The 20,467-nt window shown below is 55.4% G+C and overlaps 1 protein-coding gene across 1 annotated transcript in view; it reads left to right on the top strand.

Annotated features, from left to right (window-relative positions):
• The first annotated feature begins 5,640 nt into the window (after positions 1–5,640).
• LOC114647687 (transcriptional-regulating factor 1) overlaps positions 5,641–20,467 on the top strand; it is a 62,468-nt gene continuing 47,641 nt past the window's right edge. The window contains exon 1 of the mRNA XM_051925438.1: positions 5,641–5,783. The gene's annotated coding sequence lies outside the window, so the exon portion shown is untranslated. The remainder of the gene's footprint in view (positions 5,784–20,467) is intronic.

Raw genomic sequence — 20,467 nt, 5'->3', positions numbered from 1 at the left:
ATCAGAAGGATTAGAGGCACTCTGTCTTCTATATAGCGCCTCCTGTCGTTGGAGGTCACCAAAGCCTTTATGTAATTTAGCGCCTTCCGCTAAGGGGCTTTACGCGCCGAGCACAAAGATAAATAAGGACAGGGAAGCCCAGTGCTGGGCTGGCCCCCCATCTGAGGTTCGTTCCTGCAAAGCTGTGATGTCAAAGGGTGGACGGACAGATGGGTGGACAGGTGGATGGACAGGTGGCCGGCCGGACACACCTGCTGCTGCTGCTGCACTGCCCTGTTGAAGAGAAGAGCGCCACCTGCTGTCAACACCACAAACCACACTTGGCCAGTGACCGTTTTGGACTGGCGCCCGCACATGTGGACCTTCAAATTCAGGACCCCCAGCCCACTCACCACAACGAGTGACAATTCCTGACACAAATGGCTTGCAGAAAAGGTTCAAGCTGTCACTGTGGTGCTCCATCTGCTGGGCTGAGTCACCAATAGCAGCAGGCCTGGCTGGTGGCATTGAGATCAACCACTGAGCAAGCTGGAAGAAAGTCACGGCTTCTCATTACGCATACTGCCTTTCAGGGTAGAACTTGTTAGGGTGGTCTGCCTTGGCGCCGGTGGCTTTGTCATTCCTTGGCTCTTCAGTCAGCTCACCAAACATCAGTGCAAATCATGGACTTGGGTATCCCTGGCACACACAAGCGTTATATAGCGCCTTTCACTCTAACCTCCGCCACAAGACCCTCACATGTGTACCACTACTGCGTCATGGGAATGCCCATTAAGTGAAGCCCCTGGCTATGAAAGGCGCTATATTATGGTAAAGATGTGTGTTGGTGAGGCGAGGTCACTGATAGACTGTCTTGTGACCTCCTTGGGGACTTCTTTCAGTTCTCCTGGCCACTGGACAGGCCTCATGTGGTGACCTGGACATTTGTGCCCCACGTCATCGTCAGTCCTGACACTCCAAGCAGGCCACATGGCCAGTTGGTCCACTCGATGTCGAGGATTTGGTGACAGCACAGCTGGTGCTATAAAAGGAGCTATATACGCCCGATTGAATACCCGCTGTGTAGATGAGCAGATTCCTTTGTGTCTTGTTGCTGGTGTTGTGCTCATTTCTCACGATGACAAGGCGCTATATGACAGGGCCTGCCTGATTATGCCGTACTACCCTAGTGATGCTCGCCGTGCAAGGCGCTATATCAATGAGTGCGCGACTGGGGGGGTTGGCACTGCATCTGTATGGTCTTAATCATGAAGCTCCATTTGCAGCACATTCAGTGATTTGGTGGCCGAGTCCATCACGCTGAGTGACGCCTCTCCTCGTGTCCCCGAGCTTTGGGTCATTGAGTGACCAAATGAGGGGCTTGTTCTGCTCACATAGGCAGACTGGCATGTTTGGTGTCCCCATGCAGGGCATCTTCCTCCCTTGTGCATTAACCAAGTAAAATGCTGGGTGGGTGGACAGGGCCATCTGCTCCACCTAACTGGGGTCCGGGGGGCCGCCTTTCACATCACGATCGAGAGTCGAGGGTCACGATGGCCCAAAGCAACAATCAAAGAAACTGCATGGTTTGATTTACCAATGTGCTCTGCCACTGACCAAGCAAACCGGTGAACCACCATCGAATGGTCAAGCAGCATGGCATGGCCAGCCAAAGTGCCTTGAGTATGGGAAAGGCGCTATATAAATAAAATGTATTATTATTAGAAGCATGGCAGCTCCTGAGCTGTAACCCCACTGGGGACGTCACATCGAGGAGGCCCCTCATCGGCCAAAACCACACGTGGCTTACAATCTCTAAAGCTGCTCCCCTAAATATGCAAATCGGGGACAATGCCAACTTCTGCAAAGTGCTCGAGTGGCGGGCAGAGCTGGCACCAATCATGGCCTTGATGGCAAGCTGTAAAATGGAAAGATAAAGATGTGTAGGCTCTGCAATGGGCATAGCATAGATGGCAGGACCCACAATATGCGCTCCGCCCTAAACTAACGGAAGTCACTCCTGGCGTCCCGCCCAAAGGTCGGTGTTCCCGACTTGCCAATCATGAGTACAATGAGGAGACGTGGCTGTCGAGCTTCGCCTCCCCGATCAGCTCATCTGGACTGCCATCTTAAATACCATCTGTGTGACGGTGCAATGAGATGGCAGGAGTCATGAAATGATGAAATTCCAAATCAAATGGCGATGAGATGATGTCACCGTCACACGTACCTCACAATGTCAATGTCATAAAAACGCCTCCAAAGACACGCTGGCACTTTTGGCCACCGGGCACTAAATGTTGAGGCGCGTTCTGAAGCTGAGTCCATGGAAACGAGGAGCTCCCCTCGGTTCCCTTAGTCACCCACAGGTAGCAGGACCCTCTGAACCCGTGGCTCTCACGTTTGTGCCACTCGTCGTCCCCTGCAACGTCAAACTGACCACATGGACTCCCGATTGCCCACCAAAGTGCCCACCTCGTCCAGACGTGCATCTGCACTGAGCCTCAGGAGAAGCCAAATGAGACGGCCAGGAAGCCAAAGTGTGACTGAAAGTCCACGGAAGAATAGCAGAAAGGCGCTCTATGAGTGACCAGGGGTCCGTCCTGGATGCCCGTTTGTAAGTCGCTTGGACAGCTAAACGAATAAAGAGACGTGAAGTGGAATTGTGCACTGTGATGCCTTCTGCTTTGGAGGTCGGCTGGCATGAAAAGCTGGGCACAGAGGGGGCACGCATGATGTGCCTCCAGACTTGCGCGGTGTCTGCTTCTAAACCTGTTTATTTCAGTGCAGGTTTGAATGGCACCAGAGCCCATCATGGCACTGTCTGCAGAGGGTGCCAGTCCATCACAGGGCAAACAGAAGTCAGGGATCCAAGTGGCTTTGGCATGTTGGGGGAAATCAAACCAAGAGACACTCCATAGAAGAGGACAGTGATGGGTTAAAATGGATGCCCATGGGCAGTGTCGCCTCCCCAAAAGTGTGTCGCACCCGCTGCTTCCAAAAACAGCAAAAAGGTGCACCTGTGCTCAAAGGAGTGCCACGTAAAGTGCCTTGTGATGAAGGGCACTGCTGGTACAGTGGGCACAATGTAGTCTCGCCACCTCGAGGACCCTGATGCTATTTCCTTCCAGTTTGCATTCTCCTTGTGCCCGAAACAACGGTTGTACTCCCACCACCCAAAGATCTGGCTGGCACAGCTGCTGCCTCATGACTCCATGGGCCTGGGCACTGCCACTTTGGATTGTGCCTTTTATCACCGTCTCCGAGTGGGTTTTCTCTGACATTCCTGAAGTGTGTATGTGTTGGGGGTGGTCAGCCTGGTAGGAGTCAGAAAAGAGGGGTGCCCATATGTTGGACTGGCACTATAGCCAAATCTTCAAAGGTTCTTCAATGTTTCACCTGCACAGGTTGTGTAGCCTCGGCCTCTGGGCATCCAGTGCCATGCTCAGCTGGGGAAAGTGAGTACAAGTTTTGGGCCCACTGGGAATTGTCCTTATTTGCAGGATGGCACTGTGGTTTCTAAGGCCTGTCTTCCTGTGTCTATGCCAGGCACCAGGGTCTGTGGTCTTCAAAGAAACTCTTAATCGTGTGTCCGTCTGTGATCCTGCCCTAAGCGCTGGACCAATGTGTCCAGTAGGCACAGAGGTTTGTGAGCCCTGCCAATGCCCACTCCACCCACCTGCTCTAACAGCCTCAGGCACCAGTCCTCTCTTAAAGCAAGTGTCAAAATAAAAGTCCCGGTGACTGCCTGTTCACAGCACATCTGTCTGAACCTGATTTGTGTTTGGCGAGGGGGCATGGGTGGGTGTGTACTGAAGCGAGGGTCAGTGTGCCACCACTGGGGTGTCATTTCCTTTATAAGCGACCCATGAGGATGGGACCAAGCACACCAACACAATGATGATGGTCCATTACCTGTCTGCTCGTGCCAGCATGCCAGCACCTCCTAGGGGAATCTCAGGCCAGCTCTGGCAGAATGAGATGCCCAGCATGCCACCTACTTATTAAAACTGTCTGAAACCCACTCAATTCAATTCAGACAGCACCGGGCACAAGGTGAGAACAATCGCTGGCTGGGATGCCAATCTGTCACACGGCTCCCTCTTGCACACACAAACACTCACCTGGTGAAATGCCATGCAGGCCTGAGGAGAATGAAGGAAACACCCAAGCAACCAAAATGCCACTCAGATGAGTGTCTGGGGTGCCAGTCTGTAGTAGTACCTCAGAAAGATGTGCCTACTCCACACCGATCAAAGTGTGATAAAAGAAATGGCCTCCAGTTGAAGGTGGTCACCAGCCTGGATAGGGTGCCAACCCAGAGCACTGGCAAGAAAACGGGCAGAAAACCAGTGGAGAACATTCAAGTTCCATCGTCTCCACCAGATGACAGCAGAGCGTGGAATCTGAAGCCAGCTTGCTGGTCCTGTGAGGTGGCAACACGCTACCCACTGCACCACTGTGCCACTCTCAACTGGCTGGGCAGAAAACTGAAACAGGGAACTCGTCAGAGCAACAGGAGAAAACACAATGGGGTGACTACCGGTGGGTGGTGGGTATCTCTGGATGTGGATGTGACAAGGTGACAACAACTCAATGGATTCACGGCCGCCAATAATGTGAGTGGGCACCCCTGCAGCTCAATGGAAGGCGAGGTCAAAGTTTCCAGTTCTGCGGGTGATGCTTGCCAGTGTGGCGCTGGCGTGTTCTCCCTGTGTCTGTGTGCTTCCTCCTCCCACATCCCTTATGGTCTTCGCATGTTATGTCGACTGGCCCTCAGTGCCCGTGGGTGCATCTAAGAGTCGTCTCGTCCAGGGGTCGTGATGTTGCTGAGACCCCGTGACCCTGAGTTAAATCAAGCGGGTCTTTCTGGACCCTTCGTGCTTTACTGCTGACCACCTAAACCAAGCCAACGTCATCTTCACAAGTCCTTCACGTCCAACTGACGTGTCCTGTTGTGTCACTTTGTCTGCTCCACCAGTCATGGCGGTCACCCTTGTTCACTACTGGGAGGACGCGACTTTCACGTCCACACTCAGGGGTTCAAGGACCCCCACCGATGACACCAGAAGACCGAGTGCCCACCTGCACTGCCCAGCCCCATCACCCTGTCTTTACGGGTGGGCGGCATACTGCCTTGTCGCGACGCCCCGAGTGGTCTCTGGGTGACAACAGCAGGACGCCACCTCGCGTTTCATCGCCGATCCTCCCGTGCGCCCTGCGTCTTCTCTGCGATGCTCCACTTCCTCATTTGCGCCTCCACACGCGGATCTTTCGCCCCCGATTGTCGGTCAAACCTCCCCTCCTTGCGCCGGACCCCGCCGGCACCTCCCACAAGAACGCAGCCCACCCGTCCGTCCCTTCGCCCGCCGCGGGCTCCGCGCGCCCACCGCCGTCCGTCCGAGCTGCACTTCCTGCTTCGCGGGACCCACGCGGAGGGATCTCTCGGCTGTCACACGTGCGGCTGCAGCCTTCGGCCGGGACGGCGGCCAACTGTCCTCGTGGCACGCCATGCCAGCCGGTGTCCGGGCCGTGCGGAGGGAGAGCGCGATGCTTGCGGCGGGGGGACGAGGGGGGCTGCGGGGCGCCGGCGGGGTGGGCGCCGGTCTGCCGCTGAGGCGAGGGCTGGGCGGCACTAGTTGACGCGGCGGAGGGCGCGCTGTTTACAGGACGGGCGTGCCGCGGCGCAACTCAAACTCTGCGGCGGAGGGGCGAGCGGAGGAGCAACTGGACCAATAAAGAGGGACAGCGTGGGACCGGGGGGGTCCGAGGACACGGCGAGCGCCCGTGCAGCAGGACAGCAGGTGGGGACCCGCCAGCGCCCGGCCGCCCGCTCCGCTTCGGCTCGGCTCGGCTTGGATCGGCTCGGTTCGCTGCGCTTTTCCGGGCGTGTGCACCACTTGACAGCTCCCTGCGCGCTTCTGCACTGCTCAAGTCGCGCGTGTCGCGTGCGGCTCGGCTGGCATGTGTCACCAGGGCCGGCTTTCCTGGTGGCACTTGGAGAGCGCTGCTAAGAGCGCTGCAGTCCCGTCCGGAGGCGTGCGACTCGGCCACTTGCTCGGGGACTCAGGGGGGTGCGGGCGCCGCACCGGGACGAAGGTGCCACTCGAGGCGACAGGGCGCGCCCCGAGCCTGCGCACGTCTCCGGGGACCGCGACCTCTCCTCTCTGGCAGGCCTGGGGGGGTCCCGGGGCGGCGGCGAGGCAACCAGGAAGTGAAGTCCCTGTCAAGTGTCAAGTGCGTGGGAGGGCGCGGGTGTCAGAGATGGGGCGCGGGGGGCTTCGTGGAGGTGCCGCGCAGGGCGACGGGGCGAGGGGCGCGACAGCGAGCGGGAGTGGCGGGCGTCTGCGGGTGTGGGAGCGCGCACGCGCGCGCGTGCACAGGTGTGCAGGCAGTCGTGAGGTGGCATTCATCCGTGTGCGTGACCGGAGGTGACATTCCGCGAGAAACCCGCGTGTGTGTGATTGGCCGTGGAGAGACTGGGTGTGCAGGCCCTTGAAGGGTGCCCGCCTGTGTGTGCTAAAACTGCATGGGCATTGAGCCCCTCAGTCTGTTGTGATCTGGGTTTGTGACATCGGTGGTTGTGGCCCTGGCGTGTGGCATTCGAGTCTTCATTCCAATGAGTGTCAGTGTGAAGGACATGTGGATAAATTTGACAGGGCAGGTGTGCATACGTTGGCATGTGCCAGTCTTGGTGAATGAGTATCCTTTTGTCCTGTATATAGCGCCTTTCTATGGAGAGCTGAGGAGTGTCTTGTGCGGCTGGAGCTCAGGGGGTCACACTTGAGCTGTCTGGTCAGCTAGACCCCCGTGTGGGAGTGGCACTGGGGGGCTTTGTCAGGTGCTCCAGTGGAAGCAGCAGGTGTGCCCTTTGGGCTTTGACTTGGTGTCTTTGGTGGGTGTGATATGGGCGTGTGGGCCACGGGAGTCCCGGGTCACACTGAAGAGGGCGCAGAACAAGTATTGTGATCCGGGGAGGTGAAGAGCGAGCGTCTTTGGAGATTGAATGACATTTCGTGGATTGCGCAATGGCGGGTCCAGAATTGTGTTATTGCCCTGATAAAAGATGGCATTGCCAAATCATTAGAGATAACGGCAGACGGGCCATGGCAGGGCGGCCCATGGTGTCTGCACGCGTGTCATCGTCCCCACCTCAGCTTTAGTCACACCGCACACGCTCATTTCTGCACCCCCCCCCCCCCCCCCCCATGGCTGCAGCTTGCTGGCCTTTTTCTTCTTTTCCGTATTCACAAGTGCCAGTGACACTGAAGTGACAGCCCCCTTTAGCCTTTGCACCCGTGTTAGCCCTGCTGGTCACTAATGGTCAGTATTTGGGTACAATTAGGAGAGCAGAAAAAGTTGAATTAAAAGAAAGTGAAGTGTTTGAAAGGTATGGAAGAAAAGACCAACTTCTGAATTTCTTGTATGTGTAAAAGTCACACTGGGACAACAAAGGGACACAAACGGGCCAGCTGACAGAAAAGTGCCAGGCTGGTATGAACACCTGCAGCCACAGGGGGCGCCACGTCTGAACTTGAGAACCCTTCTATTAAAGGACAGCGGTTACTTGAAGGTGACCTACGTGCAGGTGTGACAGACAGACACGGGTTCAAATCACAGCTGGAGCAGTGCCAGACCTCAATGGGTGTGCCAGCTGGTAAGCCCCCTGATGTGCCACGGCAGTTAGACCCACTAACGCTGCCTGTTCATGTTGAGCTCAAAGCAGTAAACTGGACACGCGGCCCTTGGTAGCAACGGCGGACCCCCCACTGTGGGCCAAACTGGGGGGCCTAATGAGGATGAGTGAACTGTAAACTGCTACACACCTGGCAGAGAACTTGAATTACAAGCACAAGGTGGGCCTGCTGGAGGGGTCCTCAGAAAGGGTTAGGGGGGGCTCACGTCATCACAACGTTGAGGGCCACGTTTGGAAAATAATGGAGGGCTGGAACTGGCATCTAGCAGGACGATGAGGACCTTCTTAGGCCGTCTGCTATATAGTGCCTGTCACATCTGTTACATGGTACCCCTTCCTGTCTATCTGACTACTGTATAGTGCCTTTCACATGTAACGTGGCAATGTGCTGTGTGTCACAACGTCACCGTACTCTGCACACGGAACAGTAAGTCCTGCTATCTAGTGGACCTTCTAAGGCTGTCTGCTATATAGTGCCTGTCACACCTCCCTCCTCCAAGATGCTGGTAAATGCAAAGCTTTACTGTGAAGGTCTGAAGCCCTGGAAATGCCAGTCCATGGTGTGGCATGTTAAGCCACCTTTGACTTGCTCCAGGGTGGGCTCTGCCGGGACAGTTACAGCCCTGGATAAGAGGGGTGGATGATGGGTGGACGTGGCCCAGGTGTCTCAGTAGAACTTAGTAGTACCAGGTATTTACAGTATGTAGCACCTAACCCACAGGTTGGAAGGTCTCCTCTGCGTGGTCTGCGGGGTCTCCTGCTCCCCTCGTGGCTGCCCTAGCGTGTCTCCTTTCTTAATCTGCAAGTAGCTTCTCCTGCTTTCCCAGATCTCTGACAGGAGCAAACTGGGAAGCGATGCCGTCGGCAGTGGGACCTCCCATTGAGCATGAACACACATGTGCCCCTGCCACCATGGGAGGATGACGAGGACGATGACTTCAAGCTATTTGTGTGCTGTCGAATGCCCCCAATTGGTTGACCTTTCTTGTCACCAGCTTCCCGCTGGGTGACGTATTTGTCTTCCTGTCCCCTCCAGCCACTGAACCCCAGCACTGGACGTTTACAGTCGTAAAGGCCGGCGTCCCCCAAACTGCCAACAGCTGCTACGAATGTCGATGCCCACTAAATGAAATTCTTGTCTTTTGAGCCCCAAAGGTGCCGAATTCTTCCGTCCACAAGTCCCGCGGCTGAGACGCATTGCGCCAACGCTGACAGCCAATCATCACAGTCAGTTTAAGTACACCTTGGAGAGGGGCGGGGCCACATCATGGTGATGCCCAATCCCAGTCCCGGTCGCCCCCCGACACTTCTGTGGTTCAGTCACCTGGCTACATGCGTGTGGCTGCCGTGTCATCGAGGCTCTCAGCAAGGCCTTTTCTCAGGGTGTGTGACTTAAAGGGGTTTAGCGGTGGGAGGGGGTCTGCCACCCGCCCCCCCCCCCAATTTGTTTCCTTTGTCGTCCTTTTGGGGCTTTTCATTGATTCTGTGTGCATTGTTTATTTTTGTATTTCGTGTTGTGCTGTGCTGCTTGTGGGTAGAAGGGCGGTGCCACGCGGATGTAAGCTCTGAGGCTCCGCCCCCAGCCGCGGCTTCTAATTTTACTGGATGGTGAGTTTGGACTTGTTTGCTCTGAGTGGCCATTTTAGGGTGAAGCCGTTTTGCCCTCAGTTCGCCATTTTGTCTCTTTATTTATGAAGGGTCTTATTTGGCTTCGTTCTTCTAGTTTTAGTTTTATTGGGACATTGGAGTATATACTGTATATATAAATATTTTTTAGGCCTGTGTAGGCCGAAGCCGGCCAGTAGCTTTTGGGTTGAGGCTGCCTGGGGTGAGGCCTGTCGTAGGCCGGCTGGCCTGATTCTCTCGGACTGTAACACCCGGCAGGCTTTGCCTGGATGAGTGATGTCCTTATTGAACTGATTGTGTCATTTGGTGGGGCCGGGGGACCCTTGAAGTCATCTTATGAGGGGGGTCTTCAGGACTGGATTAGCTCCATTAAGCTCTTGGGGACTTGAAATCTCCAGGCTCCTCTGACAGGACTTTCAGTTCGGTTCGGTCCTGTCCTGTTGGGGGTCCTCACTTGTCACCTGTTTATTTCTTTCTTTCACTTGTGGTTGCACACTTTGACCAGTTTGTGCTCCAGTAGTCCATGATGGTGTGGTTTGTGTTCTTCTGTCCCAGCATTCACTGGGTTTTTGCTGTCAAACCTGCACAGCTGCACAGATTTCCCATGAGCCTCCAATTAAACCCCTCTTCATCTTGTGTCAGAGGGGCTCACCATGCTCAGGTTTGTTACAGTGCCCACCCCGGGTGTGCCACCCGCCTGCCCGCCCACCTGTCTGTCCTGAGCTTGTAGCCACCCAGCGTGCTCGGGTTCAAGAGCTGTTCTGGTGCCCACGCGGGTCTATGGCCTGCCACTGCTGACTCGGTTTAATCTTTGCTGAGTCCACACTTGATGAAGATGGTCTGCTGGCCTGTCACCGAGTCCCCATGACAGCCATACTTTGACATTTGTGACAAATCTCCGTTTTTCCTGTCAGCGCCGCCACGTGACCCTCAGTGTTCCAAGATGTCTTCACATTTGTGGAAAGGCGCGTCCTCAGAGGCCGTGTGGGCCCCGCTGTGTTTGTGCCCGTCACCCTGTAATGTGACACCGAATATGGGCTGAGCTGCGCTGCTGTGACGGCTCACGTGTCACTTGGACCGGGCAGGCCTGGGCGTCCGTGTCAAAGAAGAGCCGACGCCTGAATGTGCCGCGTTTACGGCCAAAGCACTAAGTATAAGAATTCCTGTCATCGAGCCGTCATTAGAGAGTGCGTTTGACGTGACGGACAGACAGACGTGTGACCCCTCAGAAGTGACAAATGGATTTCTGCGCCCTTTCAACAGGCCAGTGCTGCACGTTCACACTGAAGGACTCGTTTGGTATTTTTGTCACTTTATATCGGCTGCCAGGTGTCACTTTACGGGTCACTCACTGGCTGAGAGGTCAGGCATATCACGCCATCATGTGCTCGTTGAGGCGCTGTGCCCAGTTTGTGTGTGGTGTTGGTGTACATACAGAAAAAACACTCAATGTGCCCCCCCGTGTCTGTTTCTCCTTGACGCCACTCGTATTGCAATAAGGGTCCCCAACATGAGCCATGCCACTCCAGTGTCTGTGAGGCTGACAAACGTTGTGGCTCGGTGGCCTTTGACAAATGTGACAGTGCCGGACATGATGGCTGGTTTGTTGACAAGGTCACTGGCTGAAGCCTCGTAAGGCCCATACTTGTCATTGTCACAGCAGTTGTGTCACCACATGTGCCAGATGATAGCAGCTACCCGCTCAGATCCTGCAGCCTCACGTCTTTCTGTGACCTCCAGAACTTGTCACACGTGTTGTCAGATGTGGAGCCACCGTAGAACTCCTCAAATGCAGGTGGCAGGGTCTCGATGGGCCAGGTGGGGCTGCTCTGTTGTGAGCCCCTTAATCGGGTTGACGCGGGTTCAAGTGTCAGCCCTGACCTGCAGCCTCCTATATATGGTGCCACGCTGGGAGTGGGAGAGAAGGGACCCCCGTCGTTGTTCTGCTCTACAACCGCCACGTTCACCGTTCCCAGCATGAGGATGCCCCCCAAGTGCGCCAGTCTCACGGTGTACATTACACTGACCCCTGCTGGTCCAGTATGCCCCCGTCACTCGCTGCCCACTAACACGCCTGTTTGTCACACACGCTGCTCCATCTTTCCTTTCTCTCACTTCCTTCCATTCATTTCGCTGTGAGACACGTTGACGTTTCGGTGCCATTTTACATGACGTTCCGATGATTACGAGCTCCTGATCCTCAGCGGTCCCCCAAGCACCCGCCAGGTGCCTCTGTCTGCACCCACTCACCTTCTTCAGGGTCCCTCATTTGATGTCAGCCTCTCCACAATCTCCAAATCGTTAAGGGGGCCGCTAGCCTGAGCTCATCGCGTTTTCTGCCTTTCTTATCCCGCTGAGGGGTGTTTGTCACCTGCTGAGGGGTGTTTGTCACCTGCTGAGGGGTGTTTGTCACTAGAGGAAACACAAAGTGACCCAGTGGGGGGTCTACACTTCACGCCCGTGTGCTGTTAGTGGTGATCAGGTGACATCAGCGGCGGCGTCCGAGTTTCTGAATCCCAAAGTCTCACCATCTCGACTCCACTGCTCTCCCGACTTGAGCTTTCGATGGGCATTGTGGTGTTTGGGGGGTCGTTGCATTTCCTGGTTGTGTCCGGAGGCCATTCTAGACCTCCTTTGGCATCTCACCACAGTGCTGAGCCCCCAGTAGACTCAAGTGACGTTTGTGCGTGTGTGTGATGGTCACCAGAAGGGGGGGAGGGGACAGCTGGCATTGAACAGAAGCCATGCCAACGAGCCCTGGTGGCTCAAAAAGACGGAGCCGAGAGGAAATGGAGATAAAGACCAAAGTGACGTCCTCAGGCGGTGACACAGCTGGACCAAATGACCAAATGACAGACAGACTGCAAGTCGTTGATAGAAAACCCTCACAGTTCCTCTGCTGTTTACCCAGAAACGCCAGCGACGCTCCGCGATTTCCGCCCGCTGTAAATATCATCGACTTCCGAAAAAAATACAAACTGGCATCTCAGAACAAAGGGGGCCCAAATGAAAAGAAAGAAAGACGAGTAAGACAACGTCCCAGAATGCAGAGACGAGACGTCATCCCGCCAGGGGGCAGATGGCAGCTCATTGGCCGAGACGCTCGGAGTGGGCATTCGCTTAGACTTCTCCACCCGCTGGCATGCAGGACTTCAGCGCCATTCAGACTTGTGGCCCTCCTGTTGACCCTCCTGTTGCATTGTGGGGATTTTGTCCATCGAGAATATTCCTTTTGGACGTTTCTTTCTTTCCTCCCTCAGTTCTTTATTTTTTGACGAGCCGCCATTTTATTTAGGCGACCTGATATCCCATTTCGCTGCCACCCTGATCTGACGTCATCTCCAAAGTGTCCCGAGTAGCTGACTGTGTGTGTGCAGAGGGTCCCACAATTCACACTGCATGTCAGGTTGGGGTGAGGCGCAGATCAGGACGTGGCATGAAAGGTGGGCCAACCAGGACCCCTCCTAGAACTGAGAAGGGCAGAGTGCTGACCGAGCGAGGGCTTCAGAGGTCACTTGCTGTGATGGGAAGGACAAGTCACCCAGCAGCGTTGATCAGAGTGTTCAGGCAGCGTGTGGTGCGGTGCTGGACCTTCTCTTCTCTCGATCATCGTGTCTTCCTGGCTCATGCCCAGGCTCATGCCCAGGGTCATCAGTTCACCTCCAATAATTAAAGGGAAGAGCGTTTAGGACCACAGACTCCTGAGCCATGTTGAGAAGCTTTTGAAGGACCTGGAGGAGATGTTGGGACAAACAAATGACAAATGCACAGACCGGTGTCCTCCCGTTTGTCACATTTCGCATGTTCTGATGCTCGGTGCTCTTGTGCCCACTGTGTCTCCTCTTTCTTTTTGCTTATGGCACTTCAGGCCTGGCATTCTTGATTGTACAGAATCCAAGACCTCAGCAGGGTGAAACGCGTCTCCTGCCCGGTGATTTCTGTTAATGAGAACCACAGCTGGCATTTGGTGCCACGCCAGCAGGGAGAAGAAGGCGCAAAGTGAGTGCAACTCCAATAGTCTGGTGGTCTTTGCTGCCATCTGGTGCATAAAATCAAGCAATACACTTGAGGCCACTTCTGTTCACGCTGGACGGTGGTGCCCACCCAGGGCCATCTTAACAGCATTATAGCCCTCCAGGCAAAGCAGGTCACTGGGGTCCATACCTACACAACCACTCAGCAAGTCACAAGATACATAGATTAGCATGGGGCCCCCGGCAGCTGCCCAGCCTACCCATGCGTTAAGATGGCCCTGTGCCCACCTTCTGCCCACCTGAGGTCAATCACCACCCTCAAGGTGTACAAGTGTGCCTGAAAATGGCACTGGCCACAAAAGTGCCCAGCTACTGACTGACAGGCACAGACTCAGTTCTGGGGGTCCGCCCTCGCCACCTCTTTAGAATTTGGCAGCTGGTCAGGGACATCAAGCAGGCCGACAGACACCGTGATGTCATTTGGAGCCTCGTGTCCATCGTGTGACGTCGGTCTCAATCAAATATTCCAAAAGGACAAAGAGACGATCTGGGAGAGTCTTCAGACCCCCTCAGTGGTGGCACACTTCATGGCATTCACCCTCTGAAGCCAAAGTGCCATCTTCAGGTCTCTCCACCCGCGTGTTCTGTGGGCTTTGGCAGAGCCACTCAAGGGCACTCAGACTTGTCCCAAAGCCACTCCAGTGTTGTCCAGGCCGTACACAGTGGCAGTGTGATGTCACAGGTTTGTGTTTGGCTGCATTCATCCTGTCACCCTGGCCTTGATGCTGCCACCGCCACGCGTCCCCACAGAGGTGGGATGAGGCAGGTGACGAGCAGCTCCTGGTCTTCATCAGAACTTGTGCTTGGAGGTTTTTCTCCCGTTTTGTCCGTCGTGAGCTTTGTCCTCGAGTTGCTCTTCCTCAGAGGGCTGCTGAGTTGGTCTTCCTCCGGACAGCTTCTCCCGTCTCAGCAGCTCGCTTAGAGTGACCACCGTGGTCTCGGCGCCATCTTGTCCAGTTGCTCAGCTTGTCCGGATGGTCAGTTCTAGGAAGATTTCACAGTTCTGGAGGCCACTCTGCTCCCCGGAGCGCTCGAAGTGTGACAAGTGGAGGTCTGCAGAGAGGTCCCCGTGTCCCCTTCTAAGGGATGTCACTTGGCCACAGGTGGACTCCAGTCACGCTCTTGAGAATGGGAGTCAAGACATGCGTGTCCACCTTATCCTAATGGGTTATTGAGTGCCGGTGGGTGGCAAATTGGCATCGCCAGGTGACGGGCTCAGAGTCCTCCCTGAATGCACTCCATTTGTGTGGTGGGGCCCACAAGGCCTTTGGGGGGCTCTCCGAGATGAAGCTTAGCAGATTCAGGAGAAGTGAAGCCAGAACGTGGACGAGACTTTGGGGGCCGTGTTGGCCTTGAGCCTGACGGACAGAGCAGCCCCTTCTGTCGGTCTGCTGTGGTGAGGACATCTTGGGAGATAACGCCAGTCAAGCTGACCACCGCCGTCTGAGCGTATTGTCAGCTGAGGACGTTGGGAGGTCAGGCGCTTCTGCTGACTACAAGAAAAGACCGAGCAGCACAGGAGGTGGTCCAGAGGAGGGCAGCTGAGCTCATTCACCACCATGGAGGACAAGCCTGGTGGGATGTCACGTTAGCCTTCCGGCCCCCCATTAAAGTAATGAAGAGAACCTGGGCAGCGGATCTGAGCGGCGAACTCCAAGGACGTCCTGGCAGCTCAGGTGGCAGCTCATCAAGGGCACATTTCATATAAACGCAGCCCACTGTGTTCCTATAGCGCCTTTACCATCTGAGCAGGTCGTGTGGCACACAGGAGGACTTGAGGTGAAAGGGAGTGGGACGGCGTGTGGTCCTTCACCTGGAGATCGACTTCTTAAAGAGACGCGCATGGACGGGTCGTGGACGTCGGACCCCCGCACGCTGCCCTCTTGTCTCTCAAGGTGCCTTCGTCATTCGCTTGTCTACTTTGGGGTGCCGGCAGGTTAGACTTTTGGTGCGTCCGCGTTGCTGGTGGCCCACCTTGAACGTTCAAGGTTCACGTCTCACTTCTACCATTTAAGACCCCCATGATTGGCTGCGAGAAGCTGCAGTGTTGAGTTTTTCATCTTCGGGTTTTTCTCTTTGCTGACTGAAGTTTCGATATTTTTACTTTTCTGGGGGTCTCCCAGGGCACTTTTTTGGGGTCGATGTGTGATTGTTCCATGTGACGGCTGGAGCCAAGTCCTCGCCTGGTCCATCATACACCAGGTTTGAGGATGGCACATCCCGTAGGGGTCAGAGGGTACAAGCTGGCTGTGTGGCGGGTGGATCATTCAGCTGGGTCCCCAAGTTGTGTGAGGATGTGAAGCGGGGAGGGACGAGGCCTAAGCCGGTGACATTTGGGGTCAGTGTGGGGGCAGTGAGGCTGATGCCACCCTTCCCTGTTTAGACAGGAGCCCACTTTCTCACTTTAGCTCTGCTGGCTAAGCTGGGGGTTTGTGCCCCCCAGGTGTGAGGTCACAAAGCTGACAGGCACCAGTGACACCCCTGAAAATAAGCAGGAAGGGGACGGTGACGCGTTTCTCTGCCACTCTTGGTGCCCAGAAGTCATGGGCACAGTACTCGACCCTGGGCCAGGTTTCTGTCTTTATTATCTGACTGGGGGGCAGTAAAGCCAGCGGGTGGTCTCATAATGGATTTGCGTGAGGGAGCTGGACGCACCAAATGGCCACTCATCGGGCCTGACGCTCGCTGTCTTCAGGTGTCACGGGCTGCTTTATTGTGACACGGCAATTTCAAAGTGGCTGCCACTTGTCACTCTTGATTTAAAGTGACTTTTTAAGCACCTCCGGTGAAACTTTGGGGTTCTGAGCCACCCCCCCCCGAAACTCGAATGAAGAAGGGAAAGTCCAGTGGCCGGTGGCCTATTTGTGTCACTGGGTGTTTTAGGGCACCATCAGTGTCACTTACTTGTCACTCCTTCTGTAATCCAGCAGTGGACGGACAGACAGAGAGAAGGATTTCCTGCCCCCCTGAGCTGCATTTCGAGATGGTGCCCTGCTGGTGAGTAGGCACGCCTAACTGTGTGGAGTTACAGTGTCACATCTGCAAGGTGACACTTGACCACTGCTGTATGCCGAGACCACTCAATGTGCCCACTCACATCCTGAGACGTCTGACCTATATGGGGTAGGTGGGGGGGTAAGTCCAAGGTGTCAGCACTGCTGCTTTGGCCACTTGTGCCCATCTCTAGATGGGTTAGCAGGCCTGGCACAGTGAATTGGTCAGGCTACTCTCAGGGTCTGATGTGGTGTGGACCCCCTGGGGGAAGGTGGCAGGTCCTGTTTGGCTGTCATCTTGCCCAGCCTGCCAGACCCACAAGTGACACTTCTCTTGGTGGCTTCTCTTCATTTGTGTCACATTCTTATTTAAAGGGTCTTCTCTTGCTGGCACTCGTATGGCGATAAAGGGGGGCTGATCCTCATCCTCAGTCACTGCCACCATTAAAGGCTCTGGCAGTCGATGACATTGGGTTAGCAGAGGAAGAGGGCCGGCCGATGACACAGACATGCACGTTTGTTTTCTGGGTGGTGGCACTGCCATGGTGCCCTAAGCGAGGCACTCTGCGCCAGCTGTTCTTGGATGTAAATTTATTCTGCATGTTGAAATGCCAGTAGACCTTAGGCACATGTGAAAGGTACAGCTGGCTTGGAGCAAAGGTGCTATATCCGACCCAAACCTTCGTGAAAACACACATAGCGTCATGGAGATGTAAGTCAGGTCCACACACACACGGGTGGCAGGCACTGCCTGGCATGGACTCTGCATGTTCTGCCCGAGGCTGGGTGACTTTTCATTCTGGTGGTCCGGCTTTCCAGCCCCATTGCCAGAGATGGTCGGCAGGTCAGCTGACTGGTCACTAGGGTGACCCCATGAGTGGGCTCTGGACTGAGTTAGCTGGGCTTTAGCTGCCCTTTACCCCCCGTGATTGTAATCGATGTCTTTGTCTGCTGGATTTCCTTTCCACAGTCCGCCTGTGTGGCCCCGGGTTCAAATCCCAGTCTCCTGGTGCACTTCCAGCTCCATGCAGGTTTGGTTGACCTGAGTGGGCGCTGCGTGTGATCGACTGGCACCATGCCAAAGGTGTGCCCAGCGGGCTAGGATGGGTACTTTGACACCCTCACCCCCGGCCTCATCTACAGAACGCACGCGTGTGCAAGGAGGCGTTTCTTCCATTGCTCTGTGGTTGCCCGTTTGTGCCCCATCAACCTGAGTGCCCTCCAAGCCAACAGTGAGAGCCCAAAGTGCCCCTCTCGGAGCTTTGGGCCCCCCGCTCTTCTACAGGTCAGCGTTAGTCTGAAGTTCCCTTTCCACGCTCAACGTCTGCCGATTACCACACTCAAGAGGAAACCGAAAGAAAGTTCAGTCAGAATCGTCACGCCACGTCCGCTCGCTCGCTCGCTGGCTGGCTGCGGCCTCGTGCCTGACTCGATCGGAGCGCCGCCTCCGCTGCCCCGCCACTGCTCCCACCTACGTGCAGACAGGGCGCAATGGGACGCACTTGTGACGATGCTGCGGTCGGGGTGAGCAGACCCCCCCGGTGCTGAGGTCAGTGGGCCTCGTCTCGCCTCGCCGCCATGCTGTGCTCTCTGGTTTCACTGCGCCAAGCGATTGTGTGGAGGAACAGGAAGAGTGGAGCCGGTGCCCGCCACAGGGAAGTGCGAGCTAAAAGGCTGCCACATCTCAGCCCTGGCACATGGACCTGCCGCACCTGGTCGTCTGCCTGATCTCGGACCACGTAAGCCTGGTTGGCAGCGGTCTGTGAAACACCCTGGGGTAAACGTGGGGGGCGCCAGTGTCAGCCTGGCAAGTGAAGAGTGGAGGATGCTGTCACTTAGGATGTGCAAACCTCAAGTGGTCAAACCACGTCACACGCGGACACGCAGTTGGCAGGCAGAAACCACAACACCTGTGACTGGCGTCACAGAGAGCGGGCCTCGGTGTTGTGTGTGACAGACCGCTGCCACTGAGCGCCGACCCGCTGTAAAGTGTGCCCTCCTGCTCTGGCCAGCTTCTGGGTGAAGCACTAATGCCAGTGTGAGCTCTGATCTATGAAGGGGGCCACCCTGTGACTCGGGACCTCCTCATGTTAAGGATGTGCCACTGCGTCCCTCAGGTATGTAGCCCCGCCCAGCCTGCTGCCACTCAAGCATGTAGCCCCACCCAGACTGCATCCCTCAGGTATGTAGCCCCACCCAGCCTGATGCCACTCAAGCATGTAGCCCCACCCAGACTGCATCCCTCAGGTATGTAGCCCCACCCAGCCCTCCTTCTCCTGGTGGTGGACCACCCAGCTGCCTGCTTGACCTTTGTGATCTGAGTGAAGTGTAGAAATGGGGTCAAAGGATCATGTGACCAAAAAGTCTGGAACAGCCTGGCCAAGTACAGCGCCTCAGGCTGATTGGACCGCCGATGATGATGTCACGTGATGCGACTTCTGGGGCGTGTCCCTAGCCTTACCGACAGGGTGACAGAGCCCACTCAACAATAAGATGGTGTCCCACCAAACCAAAATCGTAACAAAAGAAATAAACCAGAATTCCCCAAACAAAACTGCAAACTCAAAGACACACAACTCAAAAAAAGGATGTGGTCGTGAAGGGACATTAAATTGAGAAAGGTGACAAGAATCAGCAGAGGGACAGTAGGCCACGGGGGGCACCAAAGGGCAGGGACAGCAGAGGCAGACTCCGCTAAAACAGTGAAGCCTAAATCAGCGTGGGGACAACAGAAAGTGCTGGGGACCACCGTGGTACAGCAGGTGACAAATGATGAAAGCATCAAGCGAACGCTTCTGAGATGTTAGGAGCGGCTGACGACTTCCTGTCTGGTTAGGGGGTGAGCGGGCGGCCCCCATTAATGCCATCAGAGAGTGGGCGATGTGACTAAACGCACGAGGAGGGCGAGGATTACACGTTTTTTGTTTTTTTTTTGTTTGTTTTTTCGAATTTTTTTCCAGTTTGTGCTTTGGTTGTTTGTGGTTGCCATGGTGTTGCTATGTGAGGATGACCAGAGGGGTGTGGCACAAGAGTTCACCGTCGTGACAATATTGAGGTCAGTGCCATGCATGTCCTGTGGCACGTCAATGTGCCCTCGTGCTTGTTGAGCGTTTCCACATGTGACGTTTGTGTCATGTGTGGTGACACACCTTGGCCTGGTGACACGTGACATCCATGTAAGAGTGCTGTCATCTTGATGTCACCCCCTTTGGCCTCTTCATGTTTTTTTTTTGCTCCGTTTGCCATCAGATTCTTGTGGGCGTCTTTTGTTTCCTCGTTTTCTTCTCGTCCTGCCTGTCCTCGACTCTGAAGCCCACCGAACTCGCTTTGAGACCCCCTTATCAAAATGAGCCTCAAGACGCAGGTGTCGGCCTCCACGGGCCCCGCGCTTATCAAATCTGGGAAGGGAATCGCAGAAAGCCCTGGCACACGTGACAATATGTGACAAAGAAGGGTCAAGAAGTGAGCCAATGAGGAGCCGTGTCACAAAAGGGCGCCCCTTAAATTGGCAGGACAAGTCAAATATGTGACGCCATGTCTGTGGTTTTCTGCAGTGGCCCACAGGGTACACAGCACCAGGGACATCAATGTGAGTGGCACACAGCTGAGGCCACACTGCAGCCTGCTGCCCCTTTGGGTGTGATGAATGCCAGAGGAGCCATTTGGTTCTTTTAGGTCACGTTGGCGTGGCTGTGCCCAGGCGGGTGAGCTGAGTGCAGTTGAATGTGTGCGCCCGAGGCCCTTTGATGGCGCCCTCTGTGCCTACTCTGTGAGTCACTCTGAGACGGCTCAGTGAGTCACAGCGAGGACTAATAACGAAAGTGCCCGCTTGTCCTGCTCCACCGCCCCCCTGAGGTGCCCTTGCGGGTTCCTCAGTTTCGTGGGCTCAGTCCCAGGCTGGACGTTGTCTTGGGGAGACATTTTGGTGGTGAGCCCGTCTTTCACCATTAAAGGGTCAGCAGAGCGGGGAGCCACGGTGCCAGCAGGGTTAGGGGGGCTTTGGTCTCTGAGCCTGGATATGTAGGGTGAGGTGTGTGAGTGTGTGTGACTGTGTGGCCCGCACTGGTACTGGTATTGTGGCACTATTGTCATGCCACTCACCGACTGTCACGCATCTCGGACCCCAGTGTGAGAATGTG

This window comes from Erpetoichthys calabaricus, chromosome 3, assembly GCF_900747795.2.
Source record: "Erpetoichthys calabaricus chromosome 3, fErpCal1.3, whole genome shotgun sequence".
NCBI lineage: Eukaryota > Metazoa > Chordata > Cladistia > Polypteriformes > Polypteridae > Erpetoichthys > Erpetoichthys calabaricus.
The sequence above is the reverse complement of the archived record's forward strand: the minus strand, read 5'-3'. Positions and strand labels throughout refer to the sequence as shown.